This window comes from Triturus cristatus, chromosome 4_1 (genome assembly GCF_964204655.1).
Source record: "Triturus cristatus chromosome 4_1, aTriCri1.1, whole genome shotgun sequence".
Classification (NCBI taxonomy): Eukaryota; Metazoa; Chordata; class Amphibia; order Caudata; family Salamandridae; genus Triturus; species Triturus cristatus.
In genome coordinates this window covers 592,602,479-592,614,738 of record NC_140585.1, presented here as the reverse complement: position 1 = coordinate 592,614,738, position 12,260 = coordinate 592,602,479, and the positions used below count along the sequence as shown (strand labels likewise).

Below are 12,260 nucleotides of genomic sequence, written 5' to 3'. Positions count from 1 at the left end.
GGCAATTCCGATTGGTCCGCGTATGCACAGCGCGAGCCGCGCATCGCGAACATTCTACGTGGGCGCCTAGAGTTGTAGTTTGAGGAAGGACGACGAATTTTGTGGGTCGTGTGAGGCGCTCGTGAGTGTCATTATTTCAATTGTTTTTTGGTATGGAGTCCTCCGCTTCAGTGAAGGAGGCGCTGCGGGTGCTATACGAGGCGGGCAGGGAGGATTTGTTGCTTCCTGGTGTGCTCAATGAGGCGTGGGTTGGGTTAGAGCAGCGGGGGCGGCAGGCTTCAAAAGGCGTTTCCGCCGCTGTCGCCGCATGCATTTCCAGCGAGGGTTCGCCTGAGTTGGTGGGAAGCGTTTCGAGCGCTTTGAAGCAGAACTCACCCCCGCCTCGTCAGCCGCCTCACAGGTCAACCTCTGCTCCTGCCCCAGTCGTGTTTTTGAAGAAGGGGAGGGGCCGCGCACGCACTCGCGCAAGGTCCTCTCAGGGTCATGTGGGGAGAAATATGGTTACAAGACGAGCCGGAGTTAGAACGAAGGGCTCGCTGGTAACAGAGAATTTTACAAGGGCTCCACCAAGTGGCCAAAATGTGAATAGGCCTGTTTTAAAGGAGCACAATTGTAAACAAGATAGTGGCACTAATATTGTTTCAGTAAATATGGGGAAGCAGGATAAAATATCAGAAGTGTGCTCACGGGACAGGGATTTGTTGCCGGTTATTGCCAGTAGTCAAGGTGACACCATCCCGGGGGGGCACAATTCTCATTTAGAGCAAGTTTTGTGTTCTCCATTGCCTAGTCCATTTTTTGGTACCGGGGGGGAGCCTGAGGTGTCTTTTATGAAGGGCATGCTTGCCCCTTCTCAGTCAGAATTTCATAGTCTAAGCGATTCCATGCAATTCGCGAACGCTCCACAGTCTGGACAGTTGGGGCAATGGGTTTGGATACCTCAAGAAATAAAGGATAAAGATAGGTTGCTGAAACTCAGTCACAGGGGTTCATCTCTTGCTGCGAGTTCAAGCGGCTCGCAGTCTAACGTGGGCAAACCACTGCCAGACACAAGAAAGGGCAGTAGAAACGCTAATATCAGGCTTCACACGTCCTGCAACGTCAGAAGTATGGAGGAGGGAGATTTTTCAACGAATTTTCCCACGCCGTTGGACCACACAAGAGCTGCAATTTTTAAGAAGGCTGTAAATTGGAGGGAGTTTGATGGGGGTATAGGTGATGGGGCGCAGCCAAGTTGCAGTGGTAGGGACGGAAATATAAGCGAGAAAGGGGTGGTAGTTTCCGAACAAATTATGGATGACAACGATTCTGTGGAGGAAGGGGAAATTTTGGAGGGGGCAAATCTACGGGAAGGTCATCAACATGTCTGGGAAACTATAGGGGGGGGTTCTACTAAAGATTTGTCCAGATTCTATTTTTCACAGAACACTCTAAGCGAGGGCACCCAGCGCAGACCCATTCCAAGGCATCGTAGGGGAGCAACGAACAGATCAGCGACCGAGGAACAAGGGCAAACTCATTCAGGTGAGGTGCATGCGCTTTTGCCTGCAAAGCGTACAAGGGTCGATAAGGGAGTGGGTACTGATTTTCAGCACAATTTGCGATCAATGTAGAAAAAAATACACAGGGCTGCGGCGAAGAGCATCCGTCGATTAGCGACCCCAAAGGAACGGTGAGTTCGGAGGATAAGCAGAAACCAGAGTCAGACGACAAAGCTGCATCAAAATTTAAACGTTTACCGTATATGGGTTTTTCTATGCCCCTGGGAGCACATTTGAATAAGTCTACTAAGGATAAGATATGGAAGGGGGATTTTGTTGACGTTTTTAAACTGCTTCACAGGGAAATTCAGGCGAAGGAGGGTTCAAAAGAAGAAGCATGGGAGTTGTCTAGAAGGCCCAGGGTACCCACGAACATAGATACTTGGACTTCTGCTTTCCTTATTTTTGCCAGTGTTTACTGCGAGAAATTCCCGGATAGATCAGTGTCCCTTTTTAAATACCTAGATACAATTAGGAAGGCAGCCTCAGAATTCGGGGGATATTCGTGGTTGCATTATGATGAGGAATTTAGGGCTAGATTAGGGTTAATGCCGGATAAACCATGGGGGGAGGTCGATAATGAGCTTTGGGTACAATGGATGTATCCCCAGCGGCCCCCTCCTTCCATGCACACGGCTAGCGGTTTAGCTGTTACTTATCGGCCCTTTCAGAATAGACCCACCCTGGGGGGGGGTGGGTAATTGGAACAAGCAGCAGTCAGCCATTTCCGGGGCATGCTGGAATTTTAACAAAGGGTTATGCGCAAGGAACCCCTGCAAGTATAAGCACGAGTGCTCAAAATGCGGAGGTAGGCATGCAGTCTTGCAGTGTTTTGGAGAACAAGCGAATTGGGGAAACAGCTTTCAAAATAGGGGCAGAGGCTTCTCGTTCCAGTCTGGAAACAAGGGCTTCTACGCCAATCAAAGTGGACAACCTATGTAACTGGTTACGTTTTTACCCCAACTCTCAAGAGGCAGCGCTGTTAGCATGGGGCTTTAAGGAGGGCTTCAAATTAGGTTATCAAGGCCCACGCTGTCGCCGATTCGCCCTGAATTTAAAATCCGCCAATGCTTTCCCACAGGTAGTAAGAGAGAAATTGATGACGGAAGTCCGGGAGGGAAGGATGGCAGGGCCTTTCGACTCATGGCCCCTGGATGATCTCATTGTGTCACCTCTGGGCGTTGTTCCAAAAAAGACTGCTGGAGAGTTCAGAATGATTCAGCATCTCTCGTGGCCTTCAGGTGGCTCCATCAATGATTTTATATCCAGGGATGATGCTATGGTGCAATTCTCAACAATAGATTCAGCTTTTAGGATGATCAGGATGTCAGGGGAGCATTCGCAGTTAGCAAAATGCGACATCAAATCAGCTTTTAGACTCCTGCCAGTTCATCCCTCTGATTTTTCTTTGCTGGGAATCTTTTTTGAAGGAAGTTTCTTTGTTGATAAATCCCTTCCTATGGGTTGCGCCGTATCATGCAGATTATTTGAAGCCTTTAGCTCCTTTCTTCAGTGGTGTTTTTCTTTTATCACAGGACATACCGGGGTAACACATTACCTAGACGATTTTTTGTTCATAGGCGCAGCCAATTCTCAGCAATGCAAAAAAGCTATACACGATTTTGAAAGGCTGGCTTATGATTTGGGGGTACCCTTAGCTGAGGATAAAACAGAGGGCCCCGCTTGTTGCCTTACCTACTTGGGCATTGAAATTGATACCTCTGAAATGCAGGCCAGATTACCTCGGAAAAAGATTCATGAAATATCTAAACTTTTGGACCACGCATGCTCGGCAGTGAAACTAACGTTGTTCGAAGCCCAAAGCTTATTAGGCCACCTAAATTTTGCATGCAAGGTTATAAGTGCAGCCAGATCTTTTTGCAGGCGTTTGGGTTTCTCCATGTCAGGCTTAAACCTCCCCCACCACAGGGTTAGAGTAACGGCTCAGATGCGAGAAGATTTTGAGGTTTGGTCGATTTTTCTGGCAGATTTCAATGGCATAACAATCTGGTCTCTAGAGGAAGATTTTAACTGGGAAATGCAACTCTTTTCCGATGCTTCTGGAGCCAATGGTTTTGGCCTTTTCTGGGAGGGAAAATGGTGTGCCGAACGGTGGACGGCCAGTTGGGCCGCCGAAAAGAAAAGCATAGCCTTCCTGGAATTCTTTCCTTTAATAGTGGCTCTAGCTTTTGGGGAAAGAAGTTGGCCAACAGGACAGTCTTATTCAACGTTGACAATAAAACAGTGGTCGATTTGATCAACAGTCAGAAACCTAAAGATAAGCCTTTGTTGAAATTGTTGCAGATGTTCATGTTAGGCTGTCTTAAACATAACATTATTTTCAGAGTAAGGCACATTTCCGGTATCTCAAATAACATCGCGGATGCCCTATCTCGATTTCAGTGGGAGAGATTCCGTGGCTTGGCGCCAGGAGCAGACATGCGGAAGACTCTGATACCCGACGAGATATGGAATCTGGTGATGTGAATATGTACCATCTCATCAAGCTCTCTTTAGCAAAGAGTAAAAAGCTGGCTTACAGGAGAGCTTGGCTGGAGTTTCTAGACTCAGGTGCTGCATTTAGGAGTTTTGATGGGTTGGGCTTAGAGCAACGACGGAAGGATGTGGTGCATTTCATTATGCTTAACATCAGTAAAGGCATTTCTTCCACCACTATAGCCGGTAAGTTAGCCGGTATATCATTTTATGGAAAACATTTCTGGGGCTACGAACCGTCAGCAGGTGAGATGGGAAGAAGAATTCTTCAGGGATGGGCTAAGACAAAAAAGAGAGGTTCATACAAGAGAGATCCTATATCCCTACAATTGTTGCATAGAATAGTCACTGTACTGCAAGAAGTTTGTTTTTCTGTTTTCGAATTTCGACTATTCAAATTGTGCATGGTCTGGCTCTTTTTTGGGGCTTTTAGAGTCTCGGAGTTGTTAGGAAGTGTAGCGGGCAGCGACATACCAAAGAAAAACATATCCTTGCTGCAATCTAGCATAGAGATTTTTCTTCAGCACTCTAAAACAGATCAAATGGGTAGGGGTGCTAAAATAATACTACAGGCTGTGGGTGGCTTATTATGTCCTGTCCAAGCATGGCTAGAGTTTTTGTCAGTAGGCGGGGCAAGTTCAAAGTTTATTTTTAGGCATCAGAATGGGTCGCAGCTAACTGCTTTTCAGTTGTTGTCTGTTTTGCGAAAGGCTTTATCGAGATTGGGTAAAGATCCAACCAGTTTTGGTACCCATTCCTTTCGTATTGGGGCAGCATCGGAAGCAGTTCGATGGGGTTTTGCTATTAATGATGTCAAAAAATTGGGACGTTGGTCATCTGATTGCTGCCTCCGCTATATTAGACAGTTAGATCAGGACAGTTAATGTCGCGGAATATTAATTGTTTTTTCATTTTAGGTTGGGCTGCCAACTTGGAAAAACGTCAGCAAAGAGTCTGGATGGTCGGTCATTCTTTCATCAAATGGGCAGCTAAACAAGCCGAAAACCGGCACTTTGGGAAAAATTTGGGTTTTTCTTCAGAGGAAGTGCTGCTGCTGGTGGGGAAAAAGTGGCATGAGATGGGGGCAGTTTTTACCTTTGATGAGCGAGTTATCTGCAAACAACAAACCAGATGTGATAATTTTGCACCTAGGGGAAAACGATTTGGTACAGTTGTCAGGTTTGGGACTTTTAATGGAAATGAAAACTGACTTGGAACTCTTTTTCAACACTTGGCCTAATGCACAGCTGGTGTTGACTGCCTTAATGCCTCGCAGGGTTTGGAGAGGGGCGGATAGATTTACTGCCATGGAACGAGCAAGGAAGAAAGTCAACCGCGATATGCAGCGTTTCTGTATCCTTAATAATATTCATTGGCTTGTACATAATGAGATAACCAAAGATGACTATCAATTTTTCAGGCATGATGGCGTACACCTATCTTTTATCGGCAATGAGATTTATATTCTGAATATACGAGAAATGATCTTGAAGATTTTGAACGCACAAACATGGTGTTGATTTATGCTGTTGAAGCGGCAGCATCTGTTTTTTCAGTTTATGCAATACCTAACTGTTTTTTAAAAATTTCCTAGTTCCAATATAGTCAGTTATCGCCCCTCCCATTTTTTCCTTCTCCCTCCCACCCCCTTGCCCCCCCCTCCCTTTCTTTCCCCTCCCTTTCATAGGATTATTCACGAATCTCTGTAATTGTTGCAGTTTTTTCTGGGTACTTAAGCTGCCCAGCCTTAGTGGATGGTAGTAGTTTTTTCTGGTTAAGTAAATTTTTCTATTGTTCTTCACTGTTTGGCGACAGTATATATATATATTTATATTTATTTATATATATATGTTTTTCTGTTTTCTCACGTGGTGCTTGTTAATTTTTCTCGTAATAAATAATTTTCCCAGCTACAGCGGCTGTGGGGCTCAGGAATATCTTGGATTGTTTTGAATCCATTTGCCATTTCAAATGTTGTCGAGTTAGAAATTGAGGGGGGGGGGGGGACAGGAAAAACGCCTGAGGAAGGGTTTTTCCTGGTGGCAGAGTTGGAGGAGATCAAGACAGGCAGGAAAGTTTGGGGGGCGTTAGGGATAGCTTCGGACAGAGGAAAGCAAGGGAGAGAAATTGGAGGCAAGAGTTAGGCAGGAGATGGAGTTAGGGGTTTGGGGAGGAGGATTAGGCCGAACAAGGTGGGGTGGTAGTTGTACGGGGATATTGCTTAGGGGTGGAGGGTGTTAGTTCGGAATATGTTTGATTAGGAGCTGATGCAATTGGATATCGTCTTTGCCTACCTGTCCAATAAAGCGGCCTTTTATCCCACTTTGAGTCTTGGTCATGATTATTGCCCGATGTCCAGAAAGAGTGCGCTGCTGAGACAGCCCAGGGGTGAACTGAGAGAATTGGACAGAAGGCTGAAGCGTGGACAGACAGACACTGCTGAGGCATGTGAGCAGGGAATGCTGAGGACTGGGTAAGTACTGGCGAGTACTAACGTTTAAGGTATTTTGCAAGCCTGGAAGGGATTGAGGTACCTTGCTAGACCTGTTTGCCAGTCTCAGTACTGGGAGGTCAATGAATCTTGCAGGTCCGGTTTTAGGTGCATTGCTGGAGCTGTGTGCCATGCGTTACTTCAGTAGGAGGGAGCCTGCAGGTAAGTCGGACCTGGGCCCCATACTGAGATAGCCGGACCGGGGTAGGTCTTGACTGAGGTGCACTGGTGGAGCTGATGGAGCGGGTAAAATGTTTTGTTTTTATATACCCAATCCATTTATATAAGTTTTTGTTAAAAAGACTAAACAACTAATTTTAATGATTAACAGAGTGCTGTGATGAATTAATCAACCTTATTAACCAAGAGAATATACGTGGGAATGCATTAGCATGGCTAAAAATAATAAGTGAATTAAATTTGTACGCATATTAAAAGCATTGAGAGTTGTTTGGCAATGTTAATGTGATTTGCGCTTAAAATAAACCAGCATTAATGGCTTTAAATGTTGCATATGGCTAGATAAATGCATACACATAAGGGTATTAGTAAGGGAATAACACTGTTTAAATCATTTCTATGTATTAATTACGATTTTGTGTTTCTTTACTTAAGTTGACCATTTCGGCCTACTAAAAGATGGCTGCCGACTGAATCCTTACTAAAGTACATGACTTCATAATTTGAACAATGGAGAAAAGGGCCTGCACTGACTTCATCGTAGCCTTTCCATGAACTATCGAACCAGGCCCATGAAGACTACCCTGGGCGAAGTGCCAATGTCCCTGAACGTGAAGCAATTGTTGCCAATATGGATACATGAACTACCAATTCACAATAGACTGATACTTTCCTGACCTGGGAACAGCTTTTCCCATGCGCCTAGTTTATTCATCATCCGCATGTGAATTTTGGAGAATGTTTCTTAATGTATTGGGACGTGGCTGAATTCAGCCAATCAGCGGCCTGGAAATAAAGAAAAGCTAACTGTTATATGTAAATTTCAGTATAAATATTAGTAGTCCAGAGAGGAAATTAGGTTACCACCCCAAGAGCTTGAGACGCACCCTGATCGATGCTACTCTATGCGACACTCCATGCTGACAGAAGAGGACGGGACGGTAGAACTCTGATGAATTTCTGAGGACCAGTTCTGACGAAGAGAACGACAATTATCCAGAATAGGTAATTATGACAAAAGATAATATTGCATTTCTAGAATTTAACCTGCAATTTATTTAGATAAAGAAAATCATTGTTTGAAGAACTGTGTCGGGTGATTATTTCTTGTAATTCATTTATGGATTAATATGAGAGCTAAAGTGTTTTCCATCAAATTCCGAATCAACTAAATGATCTAGTCGACCTCCGGATGGAGGAACTGTTAGGGTAATATACTCAGATGTGGTGTCCTCTATTCAAGTAAGAGAACTGTAGTTCAGATATATTATTGAAGATCCCTCTGTAGGCACGGATAGCTTGATTGAATGAATGTTGGTGTTATGGGCCCCACCAGCGTATGATGTGTGTATGTGTGTGTGACTGAGAAATCATTCCGTCCGTGGAAGTAGGGGGAGATTTTGTGTTCTGAACTGCACCAGAGCTGTCTGTCTGCAGTCTGTCCTGGAGTAGCTGGGGCATTGCTGGTCGGCGTGAAAGAGCACGGACAGTGTCTGCCCTAGTGTTAGAATAACTGAGGCATTTCTGGTCAGGTTTGGGGCACATTAGCAGGTCTGTAAATTGAAACCCAGTACTGAAATGGCGGGAGGGGGGGGGGAGAGAGAGAGGGGGGGTGCTGGACATGACTCTGCCCCCACTTCGCCCTTAGGATGCGCGTGGAGCCTGCCGTGAACGCCCTGTTTGCCGGCTTTGGTCAGGGTGTGACCCTGGCTTGTTTTGGTTTTGGAATGCATTCCTTGGATGTGATTTGTTCTAAACGAAGGGCTGGGAGAGGTCCCAGAGAGCTGCCTGGGAGCGGAGACAGAGCGCAGCTGCCGGAGACGCGCTTCTTCCCGCCCGCCCCACAGGAAGCGGAACGCCCCCGCATGGAGGAGAGAGGCGAGGGGTGGCAGCGAGGCCTTCAGGTTCACCGTGAGTAGATAAAGAGTTGGGGGGCCTTGGTGTTAGGACAAGGAGCCGGGGTTACTGTCTGCACGAGCACTAGTGCTTCACGGGAGGCCCCGTGTCACAGTGGGGGGGGGGGTCAGTGTCGCAGCGCAAGGATGAGAAGCCAGGGCCACACAATCTGGCAGTGAAGAGCCGGGCTTCACTGTGTCGGGATCAGGGGTCAGGATTCACAGTGTGGTGAGGAGGACTAGGGTTCGCTGTGGAGGTGCTGGAGACCCAAGACTGGCGCAGTCATCGGTGAAGGGAAGGGAGAGTGCTTGCTCTCTCTTGCCCGCTCCTCCTAGATTGCTTCGTGAGATTTTAGGCTTACTGGGCGCAGCGGCCTCTCCTGTTCTCTCTGAATCTATGTTGAAAACTTGGTTCTGTCACTGTCCTGTAACCTCACTGTGTGCCCCCCGCCCCACTGGCACGTGAACACTAACCCGCTGACGCTTAACACATTTTAACAAGAGCCGCATTAACACCTCTTGTGTGGATTCCCTCAATGCCTGGGCGCTGTCAGCCCCCCTCCTTCAAAGCAGGAACAACAAGCAACTTTCGTCCGGAGCAAAACGATTTCTTGTCTTTATGGGGCCATGTGTTTGAAACACATGGCCCCATAAAGATAAGAAAGCTTTTACTTCAGACGGAAAGCGGACAAGTCCGTCCAAGTGGGCCGGCCGAAAAGTGGAAAAGTCTACGTCACAAAGTGCTCTTACCCAATGGCTGGCCACCGTTTAGCATAAACGGTAACGCCGGCCAATGGGAAAGAGGGGCGGGGCTTGAAGCCCTTTACAGAATTCCCTCTAAATCATTAAATATTGCCAGCGAGACTGCGCATGTGGGCAGCCCACGCCAGCTGAGACCTAAAAACACTGTCGCTGTGTCCGCTGAAACTCATTTGGAACAGGCCTGCTAACACACAGTGCTGCCACGAGCCACATGCTCAGCCAATGACACTCAGTGAACTACGGTGAGCACACGGTGAGCTGGAAACTTCTACATATAGTGGGATTCTATTTTATTTACAGAGGATCCGTCGAGTTAAGTTGCTTTTCCTATTTTATGACCTCCCCAAACAAGGGGGCCAGAAGTTTGGGAACGGGTAGGGCAGATTTTCTTCAGTGACAGGTACACAGACCCCGCCCTCTCTCAATGGCCACTCTACCTCCAGTGTCGTCTAATGCTATCCAGGCACTGACGGATTCTAACCCCCAGTGGTGGTTCCTCCGCTAAGGCAGAGGGGCGTCGCCCAACTGCTAGGAAGTAGGAAAAGGAAAAAATAAAATGATAACGGATTATTCTAATTTAATCTTGTCCTCCTGATGCGGCAGTGCGTGAGGGGGCGGGTGGAGCTGCAGGGGAGGAGTGGTAGAATACTCCTGTGCGCAATGATTGTTTGGTCGCAACTCTTGGGCTGCCCAAAACAGTCATGCGCACTTCCCTCCTTCTCCATGCAGGCTGCATTACAGCCTGCATGGAGAACATTCCCACGCCTACAGCCCCTGGCTGAGCGCCGTGTGACGGCACTCAGACCAACCACAACACTGCATTGCAGCTTTGTGATTGGTTTAGGGGTGGGAGCCTGGCTGCCTGTTTACTGTTCCGACCTGGAGTCAGACACAGGCTAACAGGAGAGAAGATGCAGGACCCGGCGGCGGCAAGGTAAATGTTATTTTTTACAATGCAGCTCGCACCCCCCTCCCCATGCAACTGCCCCCCTCTCCCCCCAACCCGACGAGCCGTGCCGACTGTCCCTGCTAACCCCCGCCTGCCCCCTGGCTGTGCCCTCTACGAGACCTTACCTCATCTCTCAGTAAGTGAAAATCTGTCAGGTCCTGTGTGCCCATAGGTTCACTGGGAGCACTCTCAACAGATACACGTGAACAACGCTAGTGTGTGACTGGTGCAGTAGTGTTAATGGGCAGTGAAAGTGCATTTATATTTTTTTGATTTTCAGAAACAAACACCCGGGGAGATGTTTGTTTCTGAAAAACAAAAAACAGGAATGACCTTAAGCTTTCTTCCAGAGTTTGGTGGGAGGCGGGGGTGTCCCTGTTTGGGGAGAACAGGACAAATACATTGGAAGGCCCGTCCCACATAGGGGAGGCAATTTGACATCTTGGAGTTGCCGACCCTCTAGCAGATTGGTTACCACTAAGGGGTTTTATATGGCATAGGAAGCAGAAGATTCACCGTCAGAAGATCACTGGTGCCACCATCCTGAAAGGAGGGGTGGGGGAAAGGAGTGGGGGGGCACATCTACAGGGTTACGCTGATATCCAACATCTACACACCACAAATGACCCACAAGGTCATGATGAGACAGTATTAAATCTGCAGGGAAAGAGGGCAAGAGAGGTGTGACAATATGTCCTGCTATCAGTCTCTATAACAAAATGGGAACAGTACTGCCGTGACAAAACAACTGAACATTAGCCACAATTACAGCATGTAGCAGGACTAGTGTGACATCATGCGGACGTCCCTCTGCCTTGCTGACTTGCCTTGCTTACCATGTTAACATACATGTCTCTCCCACACTACTGTCGGCAACAGTCGGTTTCATGGAGATGAAACAGGCTAAGACCACTTTTAGGGCAAGAAAGGGAGCAGAAATGAATGTTCTGTCAACAGGTGGTGCGACTTTGCGAAGATTGTGCCCTGGGATGGGCAGAGAGAAATTTGTTGCCATTGCTGATGGCAGTGAATTAAATGAGGTAGCAGGGGTCCCTTTTGTGTTCACTGGTCAGTACCAGGATGAGCAGGGACTGGCCCCAGGACACAAACATCCCTGGAACTCCCCCAGCTCACCTAAATCACCAATTAGCTGCCTCATGCAGATGATAGTTTTGTTGATGTGTGCCATCAGGGGTCAGAGGGTGAAGGGAGGTCAAGGAAGGGGGCTAAAGGGGTGTTAAAAACATCGCCCGCCATATGATAAAGAAGGACCAGAAACACCTAAACTGGCAAAGTAGACAGAAACAAACAGGCTGGAGAAAGATGCGAAGGTCGCTGCTGTTGGCATGATCTTGATGCATACAACTCTGTGCGCCCCTCAGAAAACTGGCGGCCTGGGCCATACTCACCCATGCTTAAGTCCGGCCCTGGATGCCAGGAGAGCACCGGCACGGCCACGTGCTTCCATCAAACCCCCCCACTAGCCCTGCCCTCCTCCTTGTTTTAAAACTGCCACCATGGCATGAACACTTCTGCCCCAGGCTCCGAGTCTCCTCGGGGCACCTAGAAACATTTCAGCTGGTAAAGTGACCCCTGCCAAGACATGGTGTGACATGAGAATTTAGATGATCCCTGATATATTTAAGTGGGGAAGCTGTTCTTGGACCAGAAGATCAGTGTGACTTCCACAGCGCCCGTCAGAGATGCAGTAAATAAGCAGGGCAGCGCGGAGTCCGATGCAAAGTACATGTCCACAGAGGAAACCTGTGAAAAAGGCTTGTTACATATAAAAACATATCTGCCTGTCTGTGTGACCTGAGTGGAGATAGTTGAGCCCCAGAGGGTTCCAAAACGTACACTCTAAACCTTTGCATTTCACCCTGGCCAGGGCCACTTTGGCCTCACATTTGATACATCGCAAAATCTACCAGCCCAAGACCCCGCAC

At 47.6% G+C, this 12,260-nt stretch overlaps 1 protein-coding gene across 5 annotated transcripts in view; it reads right to left on the bottom strand.

The window, feature by feature from the left end:
- FAM107B (family with sequence similarity 107 member B) overlaps positions 1-12,260 on the bottom strand; it is a 271,881-nt gene that overhangs the window by 109,616 nt on the left and 150,005 nt on the right. The window lies entirely within an intron of this gene.